At 52.4% G+C, this 16,445-nt stretch overlaps 2 long non-coding RNA genes across 2 annotated transcripts; both read left to right on the forward strand.

Annotated features, from left to right (window-relative positions):
• Positions 1-1,516: 1,516 nt before the first annotated feature.
• Positions 1,517-3,222, forward strand: LOC113958354. Its single transcript, XR_003531493.1, has 3 exons — positions 1,517-1,640; positions 2,724-2,785; positions 2,934-3,222. It is a non-coding gene; the product is annotated as an uncharacterized LOC113958354 (long non-coding RNA).
• An 11,332-nt stretch (positions 3,223-14,554) lies between these two features.
• LOC113958353 lies at positions 14,555-15,940 on the forward strand. Its single transcript, XR_003531492.1, has 3 exons — positions 14,555-14,747; positions 14,839-14,939; positions 15,739-15,940. It is a non-coding gene; the product is annotated as an uncharacterized LOC113958353 (long non-coding RNA).
• Positions 15,941-16,445: the final 505 nt, after the last annotated feature.

Consider the following 16,445-nt stretch of genomic DNA (forward strand, 5'->3'; position numbering starts at 1 on the left):
TCAGGAAGGTGACACTGGGATTAGGGACACTCTGGATGTGCACTCCTGGTGGGTGCCAGTTGTTCCTGGGCAGGGGCAGAGGAGGGGCAGGGACTGAGCTCTGCTCTGGGGGGACCAGGGACAGCAGCCAGGGAACAGCTGGAGCTGTGTCAGGGCAGGCTCAGGTTGGATCTCAGGCAAAGGTTCTTCCCCCAGAGGCTGGTTGGGCACTGCCCAGGCTCCCCAGGGCAGTGGGTACAGCCCCAAGGCTGCCAGAGCTCCAGGAGGGTTTGGCTGATCCTCTGGGGCACAGGGGGTGACTCTTGGGGCTGGGCCTGTGCAGGGCTGAGGGTTGGACTGGATGGTCCGTGGGGATCCCTTCCAGCTCAGGACATTCTGGAATTCCGTGATATGCAAACTGCTCAGCTCTCTCCAAAGTTCTGTATTTATACCTCTTCTCCCAGCAAACCTGCAGCTGGAGGATGCAGCCAAAATGGGCTTTAAGCCCTGGTTTGCTGGAAACCAGGCTGTGGGGCTTTGCCACCAGGGATGTGCTGGATGAACCCTCCTTTTGTGAGTGAGTGGCACAGGTTTAGGACAGGAGCCACATGGCCCCAATAACCTGGCACAGTGTCTCTGCCCACAGGGCTGTGGGGGTGGCTGGCAGCCAAAACATTGCCCAGAATGGCACAGCAGGGCTTTTATTTTAAGGTTGCCCTGTGCAGTGCCACACAATGATACACAGTTCCACGATAAGGAATGTTAATAATACTCCCCTTTCTGCCAGGAATAGAGTCTCTATCTCCAAACCCACCGCTCTAATCAGCAGAAACAAAGCCCAGTGGATGAAAACAACAAACCCGGGACCTCGGGAATATTCAGATTCAGGAAAGACTAAATATTTAACTTGTGAGGCCAATGGATCCTGGAATGTATGGGGCACTCCAGGAACAGCTCCCCATTGTCCAGGGGCCACAGGGGAAAGTCCTCTTATCCAGGCCATGTCCTGCAGGGCCACCAGGCTGCCCCAGTGACCCCAGTGCTCACCCCGGGGTGGGAGGTTGGGAGATCCTTGCAGAGGTGAGGCTGAGGGTGTTTTCCATGAAGGCTGTCCCAGCAGGAGCAGCTCAGGGCTGTACATGCTCAGTGTGGGGTTGCTGTGTCTTTGGTCTCTGCAGGAGAACAGTCCCAGATCTGTGCCTGCTCTGTTCTCCAGGTTGCAGCCTTGTTTGCTGGTTGCTACCACAACCATCCCACATTTATGAGCCCCTGGAGAGATCTTTCAGGCTGAGGGAGCATCTCCCAGCTCCTCCCTTCCATAAGGAAAATCCAAAGAAGCCATACCTGGCCCATGCTCAGGGGTGGGCAGTGGGAGCCCTGCTAAGCAGGGAAGCACTTGGGCTCAGTTCCCATGGAAGTCAGCCCAGCTCTGTGCTCACAGAGCCCTGCCCAGCCCTCCCTGTCTGCAGGACCCTGGGCCACTCCTGCCATTTCTGTGACATCACCACACTGGTCTCGCTTGCTCTGGGATCTCTGGTCCCTCTCCAGCTCCTGACACCTGAGTCACATCTCCAGCAAAACTAAAACTGAAGATCAGAGCTTTTGCTGCTGAAACCAACTGCCCAGTTCCTGAGTGCTCAGAGCCTGAACTGTTGCCAAAGGTTTGGCTGGGCCCTGAGCAACCTGGGCTAGTGGAAGGTGTCCCTGCCCATGGCAGGGGTTGGAACATGATGAGCTTTAAGGTCCCTTCCAACCCAAACTAGTCTGTGATTCCACAACAAAGATGTCACGAGATTCAAGTCAAGGATCTGCTAAAAGGCTGCTGCTGCTCAGGGCTCTGGGAATTCATGTGGAAGGGGAAGAAATGGAAGAAACAACATCCCCTTTCCTGGTGTGTTCATCAGGGTCCATCTCTGCACTTGTGTCCAGGACAGGGAAGCAGAGAGGATGAGCCAAGGGCCTGCAGAGAGGGGAAGGTGGAGGCTCTGGGGGAGGGCAGTGCCCACCCCTATGGAGAGGGACCTGGAAATGCCTTTAGCGGATCCCTGGAGAACCCTCAGAGCAGAGCCCTGCCCTTGGTGCTGGTTCCTGCCTCTTCTCACCTGTTTTCCCTCCCATGGCCACATGCCTGACCCCGAGGCCCAATCCCTGTGTGCCAGGATCCTGTAGTCACAATGGAACACACAAAACAGATCCCGAGGGGCCGGGGCACCTTCATAATATTGCAAATAAGCATCAAACCAGGGCTCAGACTCCCAGACACAGTTCAGGGTCAGGTAACCCAGGTGTGCCCTTGGTAACCCTGGGGACACAGGCAGAAGCCCCTGGTTATGTGTCTGTGTGACCCTGGAGATCCAAGGAATTCATCCACACAAGTGACACACAGGCACTTCCAGGGCAAATCTCACCGAGTCCTGTTCATGACAGTCCAGTGTGGACAGTGTGAAAAGAAAACCTGGGGAAAACAGCAAAACAATAAGACACTTCATTTTTCACTAGTTTAATAAATATACATATTTTTTTTACAACAAAAGCAGCTCCTATTAGTGAGGAGAGTGAATTTTGCCTGCTTTGCAAAAGTTCATCCATTGTTCAAAGCAAACTCTCCTGTCCAACATAAACAGGGACTCTTAAAAACATTCTCATCCAAAACAATTGCCACGAGTTTGGATGTTTTCATGGTCCTCGCTCTCCCCTACTGTTTGATCATTATGTTTTACAATATTTTTTCCCCTTCCTCACAGGCTCTGTTCCAGGTGCCCCTGCTCTGGAATTCGTGGCTTCATCACCCAAACTTCTGTATTGAGTGAGATACAATGGAAAGAATGTCGTGGCATTGACTGTGACTCCCTGGCCCCTCTTGGCTGTTTGCAGCCGCTGGGCAGAGGTCACAGCTGGGCCTGTGACCAGGCTGAAGGAGCTCAGCTCCACATAATCAGCCCCTTCCTTTCTAGGAATCCCCTTCAGAGTTCTCCTGCAGGTCACCTCTCCCTTGGCTCTCAATAACGAGCACTTGGCTGTAATTCCTATGAAGGAACCTTCAGGGTCTGGCTGTGGGTGTCCCGTGCTGGATCCTGCACTCAGGAATGGTCTGTGCTCCCAGAACTGACTCCGGCAGTGTGGGAGGCACAGGAGGACACAGAGGGAACACGAAGAGAGGAGAGGGAATGATCTTTGGCCAGCTGTGGAGCTCAGCTCTGCCTGCAGAGGAGCAGCCAGGCTCAGTCCTGCCCCCAGCTCTGGCAGATGTGCAGCTCAGTCCTAAACAGGCTTGAGAGGCTGGGGCTGAAAGGAGAAAATCCCCACCAGAAAACCAGCCCAGAGCAGAACAGGCAGCTCCTTGTAATCCCAAATCCCCCCTCTTCCCTTTCCCAGGTGTGTAACCAGGAACAGAACCAGCTCATCTGTTCAAAGGGACACCCAGGGAATCAGGCTCCTTGGGACCTCTGACATCTGGGGATGCTTGGAAGGTTTGTTTTTCGCTCCTATCATTGCAATTTTTAAGCAATACAAGACCAGGCTGCTCCTAAGTTACATGGTTTGGAGTAATCATAGAATCTGGAATGGTTTGGGTTGGAAGGGACCTCAAAGCTCATCCAGTCCCACCCCCCGCCATGGGCAGGGACACCTCCCACCAGCCCAGGGTGCTCCAGGCCCCGTCCAACCTGGCCTTGGACACTTCCAGGGATCCAGGGGCAGCCACAGCTTCTCTGGGCAACCGGTGCCAGGGCTTTACCAGCCTCACAAGGAACAACTTCCTCTGTATATCTGACCTAAGTTTCCCCTCTTTCAGTCAAAGCCTTGCCTTTGAACACTTCCATAAACTTGGAGCATTCCAGTGGCTGAAGGTCCAATCCAATACCTGCAGAAAACTCACCTGTGGCTGCTTCCTCTCTTTACTAATCAGAGAATGAACAGACCAAAGACTTTAAAAAATTTCTGGAACACATAAAGTATAACTTATGCAATAAAATCAAAAAAACTAATCAAGCTAGACTGTCCTCTTGGGAGTTTTTTCTAAATATATCACTCTAAACTAAACTCTGCCTTAAATGAACACACATGAGGAGTCCCAGAAGTGCACAGGATGTTGGATGCACATCCACAAATGGGCTCAGGCTGGTTCTTATCCCCAGTATTGGCTCTGAGGAATGGACAATGCAGTGGTTTTGCTGCATAAAATACTCGATATAGCAGCAGAAATCAACTCCCAGCTGGCAGAGCTCAGTCAGAGGCAGCATTTCCACTCTCAGGGTAATGTTGGTGACAAAAACACCCTTGGCTGGAATGTCCCACCCTGTCCCACACAAGTGAAGATGTTCTCTCCCTGTAATTTCCATTCCACATGGATACACAGTAGGATGTCACCATGGCAGGGTGACTAGAACTGGTATCAGGGGCTCTCAATGCTCTCAGTGGGACTCCCAACTACTTTTGTCCCATTTTGGTGGTGCTCAGAGGGGTGGCACAGAGTGACATCAATGCACTCAATGCACTCGTCCAGCTCCGCTTTGGACAGAAATTAAATTTTTTAAACCCAGCTTCTCTTTTCCAGTTTAACTCTTCAGCATGCAGCAATTTCCAAAAAAAAAAAAAAAAGAAAAAAGAAAAAGAAAAAGAAGAAATGCAGCATTTCTGTTAATTGGGACAAAACAGAGCAGTCCTGTAGGGCCCTCCCTTAATTCACTCCCTGAACAATGTTCACTGATCAGGACTAGAGATTCAATTAAGTACCTTGGGGTGGTAATTCATAAAGACAGAATAAGGAGTTTGCAGACAATTTGTCTTTCCTTCTCTCCCAGAACGCTCCTGCTGAGCGACAGGGGCTCTGCCTGTAATTGGCAACATTAATACAATTAAGATGCTAATTTTGCCCTGGTTTGCTTCTGTATTCCAGAGGCTCTCACTTCACATCCCTCAACACATTTGACTCTGCTAAATTCCATCATTATTTCTTTCCTCTGGGCTAAGAGAGAAGCCAGAGCCTTCAGACAGGGCAGCTCCCCCAGAGCCAAGGGCTTGTGCTGCTGCTGCCTGAGAAATAGTCAAGGATAAGAAGATGTTGGGTCCAGCAGGAGCTGATTGTTTATTTGGATTAAACCAGGGCGTTAATGAAGGTCCCAGGAAAGCACTGGGCACGTGGCAGTAATTAGGAGGAAAAGAGAAAAATAATTACAATCTGCAAACACCCCCACACCTCCTCCTGCCTGCCAAGCCCCCCCAGCCCTCCAGCAAGGCAATCCCTGCAGATTTCACCTCTGCCCTTCCCACGGAGCAGCCCCAGGATCTCCTGCCCCCATGGCTCAGCTCTTTTCCCTGCTGGTGGGAGGGTGGGCTGGGGTTGCAGGGGCACAGGATGGTCCCCCAGGGAGGGCTGGAGGATGAAAGGATGGGCTGTCCCTGCCAGCTCAGGTAACAGCAGAGTACTGGCTGTGGGAGTCAGGACAAGGTGAGTCCGTGGTCTAAAGGAGAAATGAGATGCAGACAAGAGACAACCATGGACAGGGAGACCATGGAGTGACAGGAGTGGAGTCACAGTGGGATTGTCCCCTGGCAGTGGGGCCTTACAGGTCCTTACAGGTACCTCACAGGTCCCTCTCCTCATCCCAGCCAAGGGGCTGCTCCTGGGAGTGCTCCCTGGGCTGGGCCAACTCCCAGCCATGCCCAGGAAGGGTTTGGGGAGCCCTCATTGCTCCAGGGTGCAATGGCCAAATGGCTCTGATAAACTGATCACCCCAATAAATTCTGTCTCAGCAGGCAGGAGTGATCCCAGCTCTCCTGGATTCCACGGCACAGCTAAGGAGTGCTGGGGTGGGGAGCAGGGGGTGCTTCAGGTGGGAAACTTCTCCTCTGACTTGTGGGTCTGTTTGGGGGCTGCTCAGAGTCAGAGGAACCAACAAAGGAATTATTCTTCTAAAAAAATCCAAGCAGCTATTATTTGTATTCAGTCTCTCCTGGACCTGATTTCCTCCTCCCACCGCAGAGAACAACCTGGATGAGAGCACGGGAAGGTTTGAACACTACCCACTCGTGGCACGAGCAAAACACACTGCCCTGCCCTGGGCTGTGCCTTCCCCAAACTCCTCCTTTGTCAGAGGAAGCCGTTGAATTTGCTTTTCCTCCTGCCTGGTTAGAACAGGGATTTTCTGGAAGCCAAACAAAGGCAATGGAGATTGTCTGGGGAGATAAAGAGGGAACAGTCTGAACAAGCAGGAAGCTGAGGGGGAACGGGGCTAAAACGTGGCAAGTAAACAAAGTCATTTCTATCTCCTGCCTCGCAGAGGAGAAGGAAGAGCTCGAGGGGCCATGGAGGTCCTTGTTCATGGAGAGTGCTTTGGGAACTGGGGAGGCTCTCCACAAGACCTGGGAGGAGAAGTTTTGACCCAAAGACTCCAGATTTGGTTCCCCCTCCCAGCCAGTCACTGCTGAAATCCAGTGGCAGGAAATTCCTGCAGCCTTCCCCCAGATGGAAAGGCAGGGCAGGGTTTGCCCACAGTCCCACACTCCCTGTGTCCTGAGCTGGGGTCCTCCCCTGGGGCTGCCCCCTGCTCCCAGCCCTGCCAGCTGAGCTGCAGGAAGGAGCAGGATTTCACCTCTTCCTTGGAGCTCTGAATGATGGAGTAGCACCAGGATGGCTGAGGGCAACCCTTGGGCTGAGGGGCCTTGGCATTGGAAGAGGCAAATAACAGCTCTTGGAGCGAGGAGTCCTGGAGCAGGGCTGGAGCCACCACCCTGGCACGTGCCTGTCCTTGACAGGGATCTGGCTGCTGGGCTGGAAAATGGGTCTGCTCTGTCCTCCCACACGTGGAAATGCTGAGCTCGTGCTCCCAAAGATCATGAGCAGAGAAGGTGAGGGAGGGGTGGGCTGGGCAGGGCTCTGGGGCTCCGCAGCTCTGCTGAGTTTAGATGGGGTGGGCTCTGCTGCCTCCCTCTCTCACACAGCCAGAGATCCACCAGCAGTTCCCAAATCATTAACGACCCAGTGTATCCCAGGATAAGTGACATAAACTTTCCTGAGGATCTGGAGCCAGAGCATGGCTATAACTCACCTGGAACAAGAAATACCTGCACATTTGTGTCCAGACACAGGAACAAGGGTGACCTGCTCCCAGCACATCCCCAGTGCCACAGCACCAGCTACTGCCCAGGGCGTGGCTTCCTCCTGCATGGTGAGGTCAGGCTGAAGATTTAGGCATAATTCCTGAACTCCTGGGTCCTCCAAGTGCCCCGAGGTCCTTCCTGCTCCCTGGGCAATGTCTGAGCTTAAATCAAAGCATTTTTCCAAAGTTCTACCTCCAAACCCCAAACTGTCAGTTCAAGACACAAAGTTCCTCCCTGCTCCAAGTTGGTCCCGTTCCCAGTCCCACCCCCTCTGGGTCTCGTTCCTCTCATGCCTGATGGATTGCAGAGTGTTTCCTGAGCAAATGCTCCTCAGGTCCACGGGCACTGACCCAGCCCCACCATCCCCTCTGGTGGGTCCCCACACAGCTCCCCCAGCTCTCACAGGGTCTGCTCTGACCTGAGGACTGGGTACAGGACTCCAGCCCAGCTGTGGCACAGGGACAGACTTTGGTGTCTCTGTTCCCTGCTGACAGAGCCCTAGGTACTTGTCCAGCATGAGGAGCTCAGACCCCAAGGATTTCTCAGCCTCTGCCCCAGCACAGTTCCCCTCCTGGAGGACAGTCCTGTGGGGAGGACCCTGTCTTTGGTTTCCTCCTCTCCAGTGAAAGATTTCACTCAGCCCAGCCTGCCCCAGCTCCCAGCAGTGGGGAGGGACAGCAGGGGCTGGAAGCAGCAGGGACAAGGCCTCAGCAATTCCCACTGCTGGGATTCCCCAGCAGGATCTGCTCAGGAGGCACTTGAGGGGTTTCCAGGCCCAGCTGCAAATGAGCTGTTCCATGAATGCTCTGGCAGTAAAACACTCTCAGGAACCAGGACACTGGAAGGATGCTGTTGAGCTGGCTCATATTTGACTTCACCTGGTGAAGATTCCTGCACGAGCAGAGCCACATGTGGGGGCTGTCCCAGGGCATTGCTGGAGTCACCATGGAGCAGCCTCAGCCCCTGGAACCCCCAGAAAAAATTGTCATGTTAATCCTCACCTGACCACAGGTACCTGTCTCCAGTCCTGCAACCAGGCCAGAAAATGAGATCTTAGAGATAACACAACCTGCACAATGAGACTTTTGATCAATGCAGTCACAGGGAGCAGGTGGGAAGGCCTTTCCACAAACAGGGAGTCTGAACTCACAGGCACTGTCCCATTTCCTAAAGAACGTGTCAGCCAAGTGCAGCAGAGGGAGTTCAAACAAGAATCTCTGCTCTAGCTGGGAGTCAATTGGTCAGGCACTTGTATAAGATGATTATTGTACCTCCTTTCCAAGGGAAATAGTTCCCTTCCCCTTCCCCTTCCCCTTCCCCTTCCCCTTCCCCTTCCCCTTCCCCTTCCCCTTCCCCTTCCCCTTCCTCTTCCCCTTCCCTTTCCCCTTCCCCTTCCCCTTCACTTTCCCCTTCTCCTTCTCCTTCCCCTCCTCTCTTCCCAAACCTTCCCATGTTGGGGGAGTAAGCAAAGAGATTTTGAGACAGTTTTTCCCCATCCTCGAACAGCAAAAATCCCAGAGGGGAGCTGCAGAAGAGTGTAATCCTTGCCTGGAGGAGTCAGCTTCCCCCTGGCACAGAGCAGGGGGAAACCAGCTCAGAGCAAAGCTCTACAGAACTGTGGGTGTAAATGAAGAAACAGGGTTACCCATCCTTGCTTTTTCTTCATGACATTTTGTGCCTTCCGGTGCCTCGGGTCAAAAATGCTGAATAAAAATGGAAGCAAGGACACAGAATCTTCTGATTCTGAGATGCACCATCTTTGCCCTGCTCAGATCTGTGCTCACAAAGGCGCACAGTGTGTTTGATCCTCCAGGGACTGTGTTTAGCCAAGGCAGGGATTTCTGCAGTTCTGAAGCCTTGGAGGACACTGGGCACGTTCCTCACCGACCTGGATTCCTCCTTGCCAAGCAGTTTCCTCCCAGTCAGCACAGTTGTATTTTTTGGCCTTTCCCTCTGTTTCCTGTTGGCTTCCTCCTCTCCAGCAGCAGCACCACCAGACCTGAGGAGCTCCTGGAGCTGCTGTGCTGGATCCCAGCTCTGCCAGCTCCTCTCCCCCTCCTCCTGCCCCTGCTGGTGTTTGTAACAATTTGTGCTTCACCCTCTACCCTTGTGACGAGGTTTGGGTCCCCTCCAGGAGGTGATGCCCAAGGACAAGGGCTGCAGTGAGGACACTGATTCCTTGCCTGTGCATCAGCTCCAAGGGCTCTGTGATTTCTGGCACAACAGCCTTGATTCTCAATTGTTTCCTTAAGAGATATTTCACTTGGAAATGTGATCCAGAGTTTTAAAAAGGGAAGCAAAGAACACACCACGAGCCTGCCAAGTGGGGCAGCGGCACCAAACCACCAACCAGCAGCTGCTTGCTGAGGGGATATGAGCTCCCAGTGCTTGTGCACAGACACACACACTCACCCAGACAAAGTCATGGGGACCTTCTCACCAGGGGACAAAAACCTGTGGGACTGTTTAAACCTCATCCTGGTAGAATCATAGAATTATGGAGTATCCTGTGTTGGAAGGGACTCACAGGGATCATCAAGTCCAACTCCTGGCTCTGCACAGGACAAACCCTTCTTGAACTCTGGCAGACATTGAATAGGCTCTGTAAAAAGGATTAACTCTTCTCACACTTACTCTTCAATCCCTGGTCCTTGCACAGCTTCACACCTGCACCTGCAATCCTAAATATTTAGGTGCACCAGTGCAGAAGCCACAGCCTGAAATCCCTCTACCTGGTTTGCATCACTTCAGTGCCCAGGTCTGCACCAGAGGGGTAAATACACAGACCTGAGCAGATTTCCACTGTTGGAACAGTGGGAACAGTGAGGCAGCAGCAGCTCCCAGCTGTCCCTTACAACTCAGAGGGTACAGAGGGGTTTTTCCACTCCTAAATATTGAGGATGGAGCAGATCTCAGTTAAGAGACCTCCCTGTCTCTGTGTGTGGATGTGACACATCACTGTGGATCCGTTCCCTCAGCTGAGGTGTCTGTGCTGGGGCCAAGGTTCAGTGCTGGACCTGGCACTCCATGCTTGGACTCGATGACCTCAGGGGGCTGTTCCAACCTTGGCTATCCTGTGACTGTGGGATCCCCTGGGCAGCCCTGGGGTGCTGAGATCCCCCCTGGGTGGGGTAGGGCTGGAGCACTCACTGCAGCCTTTCCTTTGTCAGACTCACCCAAGGCCCTGCCCAGCTGCCTGTGGGTCAGGCCTGGGGAGCCTGGCATTGGCTGGGATGGACACATGCCCTGCTGAACCTGAGGATCCAATCTCTCCTGCACACTGGTTTAGCTCTCTAATTACTGTACTTTCTCTGCCCAGAGCATCCTCTTGCTCCTTGCACTGCTCCTGGCATCTGGAGAATCCTGTAATAGTTTGGCTTGGAGGGGATCTTAAAACTCATCCAGTTCCACCCCCTGCCATGGGCAGGGACACCTCCCACTAGCCCAGGTTGCTCCAAGCCCCGTCCAACCTGGCCTTGGACACTTCCAGGGCTGGGGCAGCCACAGCTTCTCTGGCAACCTGTGCCAGGGCCTTTCCACCCTCACAGGGAACAACTTCTGCCCAGTATCCCATCCAACCCTGCCCTCCTAAGGAGCAGGAGGCTCAGTTGCTCATCCAGATGTCCAGTCAGCTGTGGCAAAGTTGCATTTCAGTTCCTATTCCCTGGCTGCCCCAAGGGAGGGAGCTGAGCTGTCCCACTCCCAGCAGCAGGAACTGCAGCCAGCCCTGCTCTGTGAAACTTTCCATTCCCCACTTCTGTCTGATCGTTATTTGAAGCTCAGTGCAGACATTTGCCTCGATAATATATCACAGAAATGAGTTCCACTGGTTAATTATACATTGCACAAAAGCAGGGATGTAATTCTCCCCCTGGGGCGGGATTTCATATCCATGCCTTGCTCTCCCTTCGATCGCTGGAGCGTGTGTGTGCCCTCAGCAATCTCCAAACTCATTTCACCACATGGATTAGAAGAGCACAGTGTGACAGAGGAGAGGGATGACAGAACCCCCAGGTCATACACATGTACAGACACAGCCCCTCACAAGCCAGAGCTGCTCCAGCCCATCGATCACAGCTCGCTGGCATTTGTCCTCGCCAAAGGCTCTTCCCCAGCAGTGTCTCCTCCTGGCTCCTGAGCTGTGGCACAGAGCTCTGCTGAGCCTCCTTGCAGGCATCATTTGTTCCCAGGCAATTTTAGGACAGGGAGAAGCCACTCAGAGCAGCTGGGTTTGGCTCTCCAAGGGCAGAACAAAAGGCCCCGAGGAGAAGGGATTTTGGGGGGCTGAGGAGGCTCAGTGACACTGCCGAGCACAGAACCAGTCCCTGGTCAGGGTTTGTCCAGCCTGGGGACAACTGGCAGAGGTGGAGGGTGGAGGAGTCGTGCTCTGTGACCAGAGAAGGGAAAAGAGACACTGTGTTCCTCTCTCTCAGGAGCCACAGAACCATTAAGGCTGGAAAAGACCTCCAAGACCACCAAATCTGATCTTTGACTGAGTTCTCCTGTGCCCACTACCCCACACCCTCAAGTGCCACATCCAGGCCATTTTTTAACACTTCCAGGGATGTGACTCCACCACTGGGCAGCTGTGCCAATGCCTGACCACTCTGTCAGTGAAGATATTTTTCCTAATATCCCACCTGAATCTCTCTGGGCACTACCAGGTGATGAGCAGGATGTTCCTGCTCCCGAATTTTAGCCTTACCAGCTGTGCCCATTCCTGCTTTCCCATGTATGCCCATCTTGCTGGGCTAGAGGAGGGTGGCTCAGGGCTGTGGATCTAAGATGTTTGGCTCTGTGTAACTGCTCCTGGCAATCTTTCCTGCTGGAGGTGCCAGTCCTGAGAGGTGCCCCTGCAGCAGCCCCGTGTCCTTGGATGGGCAGTGCAGAGAGCAGACACCAGGCACACACTTCTTGGTCTTTACCCAGACACCATGTCCCCCAAAATTAAATTCAGGGTTCTGCTGTATTTGGACATGAAGGATAAAGTCTGCCCAGATCTACCTAAACACTCCCTGTCAGGAGCCTGTGGATGCCTCAGGAGCAGTTTAGGATTCACCTTGCCTTGACCTGACCATGCAGGTGCTCCCAGAAACTGGAGAACCTTCACCCAATCTGTGTTTTTCTGCCCTTTTTCCTCCTGTTCCCTCCTCCTCCCAGCTCTGCCCTCACTGTGTGCGACTCAGGCACTCACTCCCAGCAGGGATTTTGCCGCTCCACTGTAAAGCATCCCCCAAAGTCCCAGCCCCACATACAAATTGGTTGCAACAAAACCAGTTGGAGTCCTCATTTAGGTTTTAATTAAGGCAAAAGTATCATTAACTTTAGTACAAACTACTTGATCAAATGCTGCATGTAAATGAAGAGGAGCTGAAGGAAGATTTGGCCAGCAATTATAAAAACCTACGTGTGAGCACCGTGCCAGGATGCCTTGGATGATATTTCTTTTTTGGGAAATATTCTAAAAGTCACCTCCTGTAGCTGTTCACACTCCTTGGTGACAAGGACAGCTCTGCAAAGGCCCCTGGGGTGCATTTTGGGCTCTTTGCCAGTTGCTACACACTTTGCAAAGGTGTCTTCTTCCTAAAGCAAGGAAACCTGCACCAGGGATGGGATGTTTTTCCATGCCTGGAAAGGCCTGATAAGGAACCAGGGCTCCCCAGCTCTCAGGGCACATGCAGGAAAATGTCTGCTGGTATCTGCAGACACAGATGATGGAAATGTCTGCCTTGGGCATTGTTCAGCTCTGAATGGAGCTGGAAAAACACTTCAGGACATGGTGAACGGGAACATTCCCAGTCTGGGGCTGTGTGGGGAGGTTCTGGCTCTCTGGAAGAAGTGACACCTTCCCAGAGGAGGACAAAAGCACAGAACAGGATTTATCATGGAGCTGTCTGGAGCAGCAGGACCTGCAGTGCAGCCTGTGCAGGAGGTGAACACAAGAACAAAATCCACATCCCAGAGAAACCCAGGGCTCACTTCTCAGGGCAGTGTCTCCCTGAGCATCTCATTTCCATGGGCCTGAGCAGTAGGAAGATCCCACTTGCTCCAAGAAAACTCAGAGAATCATGGAATTGTTTGGATTGGAAGAGATGTTAAAGCTCATCCAGTCCCACCCCCTGCCATGGGCAGGGACACCTCCCACCAGCCCAGGTTGCTCCAACCTGACCTTGGACACTTCCAGGGCTGGGGCAGCCACAGCTTCTCTGGGCAACCTGTGCCAGGGCCTCCCCACCCTCCCAGGGAACAATTTCTAATTTTATCCTCCTCCTCAGGGGGGTTCCTGGGCTGTGTCTCTCTGGGCCCAACTCTGTGTCAGACGGGGCCTTTCCACTCAACAAAATGGATCTCCTTGGTTCAGGGCCTGGACTCTTCCTACAGAATCCTGGTAATAAAATATCCCAAGAGTTTGTCTTTTGAAGCGTCTGTTCTTTGAGTTCTGCCTGTGCTGAGGTTCAGCTCACGGTGCTGTTGGGTTCTGTTGAACACCCAAGCCACACCATGGCTGGTTTCTGCTGCTCAGGTGTTTGGGCAGGTTCCAGTCCGAGTTCCTGTGTGTCCTGAGGCACTGCCAGCATCACCCCTGGGCTCAGCTCAGCAGGGCACAGCTGCCTCTGCTCTGTCCCTCCAGAGGAGCCTGCAGGGGCACCAACAAAGCAGCATTTTTTAACCTCTGAAGTTCCATGAACGCAGAAGAGTCAAGCACAAAACATCTCCCCCACCTCTCCCCGCAGAAAGTTTGGGAGCCATGTGGAACCTGCTGCTGCTGTGTCCACAGACACACTGTCCTGCTGCAAGGCACAGCCCCTGCCCTGCTCAGCACTGCCTGGTTCCAGGGAGAACCAGCTTGGCTGGAGCTGAGGATCTGCACCTCCAGCTGCAGTGGCACTCCAGGCAGGTGACACAGACACTCCTTCCTGGGGACAACTGGGGAACTGTTACACAAATTGATGCTGAGTTGGAGGAAAGGCTCGAGCTCTCCCCCACTGTGCAGGAATTTGTTCTGGGTCACCAGAGGGACTGAGGTGCTGCCTGACGAGCCAGGCTTGCTGGCAGGGACCACCAGGGACTGCAGCAGGACACAAGACAAGGGAAAATCCTCTGGAGGATGGTATTGAAGAGCCACAGGTACGTTCTACCAAAGGCCTTGAAGTCCCAGCTTAGATCTCTGCCCTTTATTAAGGGAATGATGCTGTGCCCAGGCCATCTGCACCCTATTTTAAAACATCACTGTGCTGCTGCTTTGCTGTCTGTGCCTCCTCCAGAGGGATCTGAAAGAACCAGAGGAGGGTTCCATATCTGGGGCACCATCAGCCCTTGTCTCCAAGGGGATGGAATTCCCAACTATTTTGGGCTGGTGGAAGGTGTCCCTACCAATGGCAGGGGGTGGAATGAGATGATCTTCAAGGTCCCTTCCAACACAAACCATTCCTTGACTCCATGACTCTGTGACATGGGGCCAGTTGGACACATCCTGGAAGGACCACACAGAGCTTTTGAAGGAACAGGGGGAGGCTCAGAGCTCTGTCTGCAGTCCTTGTCTCCCCAAAGGCTGCTCTTGTTTCGCTGCCTCAGACCAAGTGGCTTCTGTGCTTGTTGTCACCCTCAAAACCAGCAAATAATCTTCCAAGGATTTGCTAAATCTGGAGTGGGAACACAGAGAAAAGGTGAAGGGCAAAGGAGAGGGGGAGAGGGAGAGGGCTGGAGGTACCACGTGCCTGTGGCTGAGCAAATGTGCTTCCCTTCATCCAAACACAGGGAGTCCACTCCTGCCAGTTTGGAGCTTTGGCAAAGGAGCAAGAGGTGCAGCCAGGAAAAGCTCCTGGCTCCCTGCAGTGCCAAGCTGAAACGTTTTCAAGGTAAAGAACGAAAAAAACCCTCTGTTTCAGATAGTTTGGTTTCTTTTCATACTTCTGGGATTGAGATAAGAGACAATAACAGGAAAATATCCAAGTCGGGGCACTGGATAAAGAAATTCTGTGACAGATTTCCAACAAAACAAAACCAAATCGTTCATTCAAAATAAGTGGTGGAAAATTCCTCCTCCTGGCCAGCTCTGCTTTGGGAATTGTTTCCCCCTGCACTGAGGTGACACACAGTTGAGAAAGCCCAGAGCTTGCTCAGCTCCTGGTTCCCCTCTGTGAGAATGTGTTGGAGCAACAGGTGAGGCAGCGGGAGCTCAGCTGTGGAAAACGGGAGGAAAATGGGAGGAAAATGCCCCTGGAGCTGCATTTGCCAGGGCTGTCCCTCAGTGCAGCCCTGAAAGAGGCTTCAATACTCATCAAAGGCACCCAGTTTCCTCTGGGAGTGTTTCACCAGTGAAGTAAAGAACACAAGAAAACCTCAGATCACAGAACATCCCAAGCTGGGAGGAAACCACGAGGACCCCACTTAGTGTCTGGTCACATCTGCAGATGCATTTTAGAGGGAAAGACTCAAAGCTCTTTGCTTAAAACAATTTTTGATAGAGTTTGGACAGGGTTTTTTTTGTCAAAAGCCAATATTTCACCTCCAAAAATCATAACCTTATTTTTTTTTCCTGTCAGCTGCATGAACAACTGAGTTATCAAACAATCAGAATGATTGGGGTTTTTTTTTGTTTTCCATTCATACATTTACTTCAGTAATTTGAAGGGTTTATTATTCCTTCTTTTTTAGCTTGATCTTCTTCAATTGATTTGTTTTGTTAAGCCAAGTGATGGGATTGTAAGAAAGAAAAATTCCTAATGAGAGTGAGGAAAATGGAACACACTAAAAATTCTGGAATGAAAAGAAGAAAGTTGATCGATGACCCCCAGAGAAATACTTGGCTTAGAAACTTACTGAAATGTCACTGAATAAATCTTTATGTTTGTTATTAGAAGATTATGCTGCAATGACCCTGAGTTTTGAGTGCCATGTGGGCACTGAGGAGAAGTTTGGCACAGCATCATTTGCAGCTTTGGTAGTTCAGGGGACAGTGGAAATAACATGTGGTGACTACTAATGCCAGCTAAATACCTGGAGGATTTTAGCTAGGAATATAAAGTATAAATTTCTGTCTGAATTTTTTTAATAAAGCAGAAAAACCCCAAGCAAGGGGAGGAAACACAAACACAACACACAGGGTAAAGCCAGGACTGAAATCCTGAGGACTTTGCTTCTGCAGTGACCTCCCTCCATCCTTCCCTGGTTCTCTCTGCCATGGCCAGGGCTGGAGTTCCAGCTCACTCCAGACACTGAGTTCAGTCCTGGGGGGAGGCACCACCTCCCTCTTCCCTCCCAGAATTGCAGGAGCTCCCCAGAGACAGTCCCTGTGCCCAGCTGGCCCTGACCACACTCAGGACTCCCCAGTGCCTCCCTGGGGCTCCCCCGTTTGCCTTCCA

The sequence above is a fragment of the Corapipo altera genome, unplaced genomic scaffold, assembly GCF_003945725.1.
Source record: "Corapipo altera isolate COAL_440 unplaced genomic scaffold, ASM394572v1 92, whole genome shotgun sequence".
NCBI lineage: Eukaryota > Metazoa > Chordata > Aves > Passeriformes > Pipridae > Corapipo > Corapipo altera.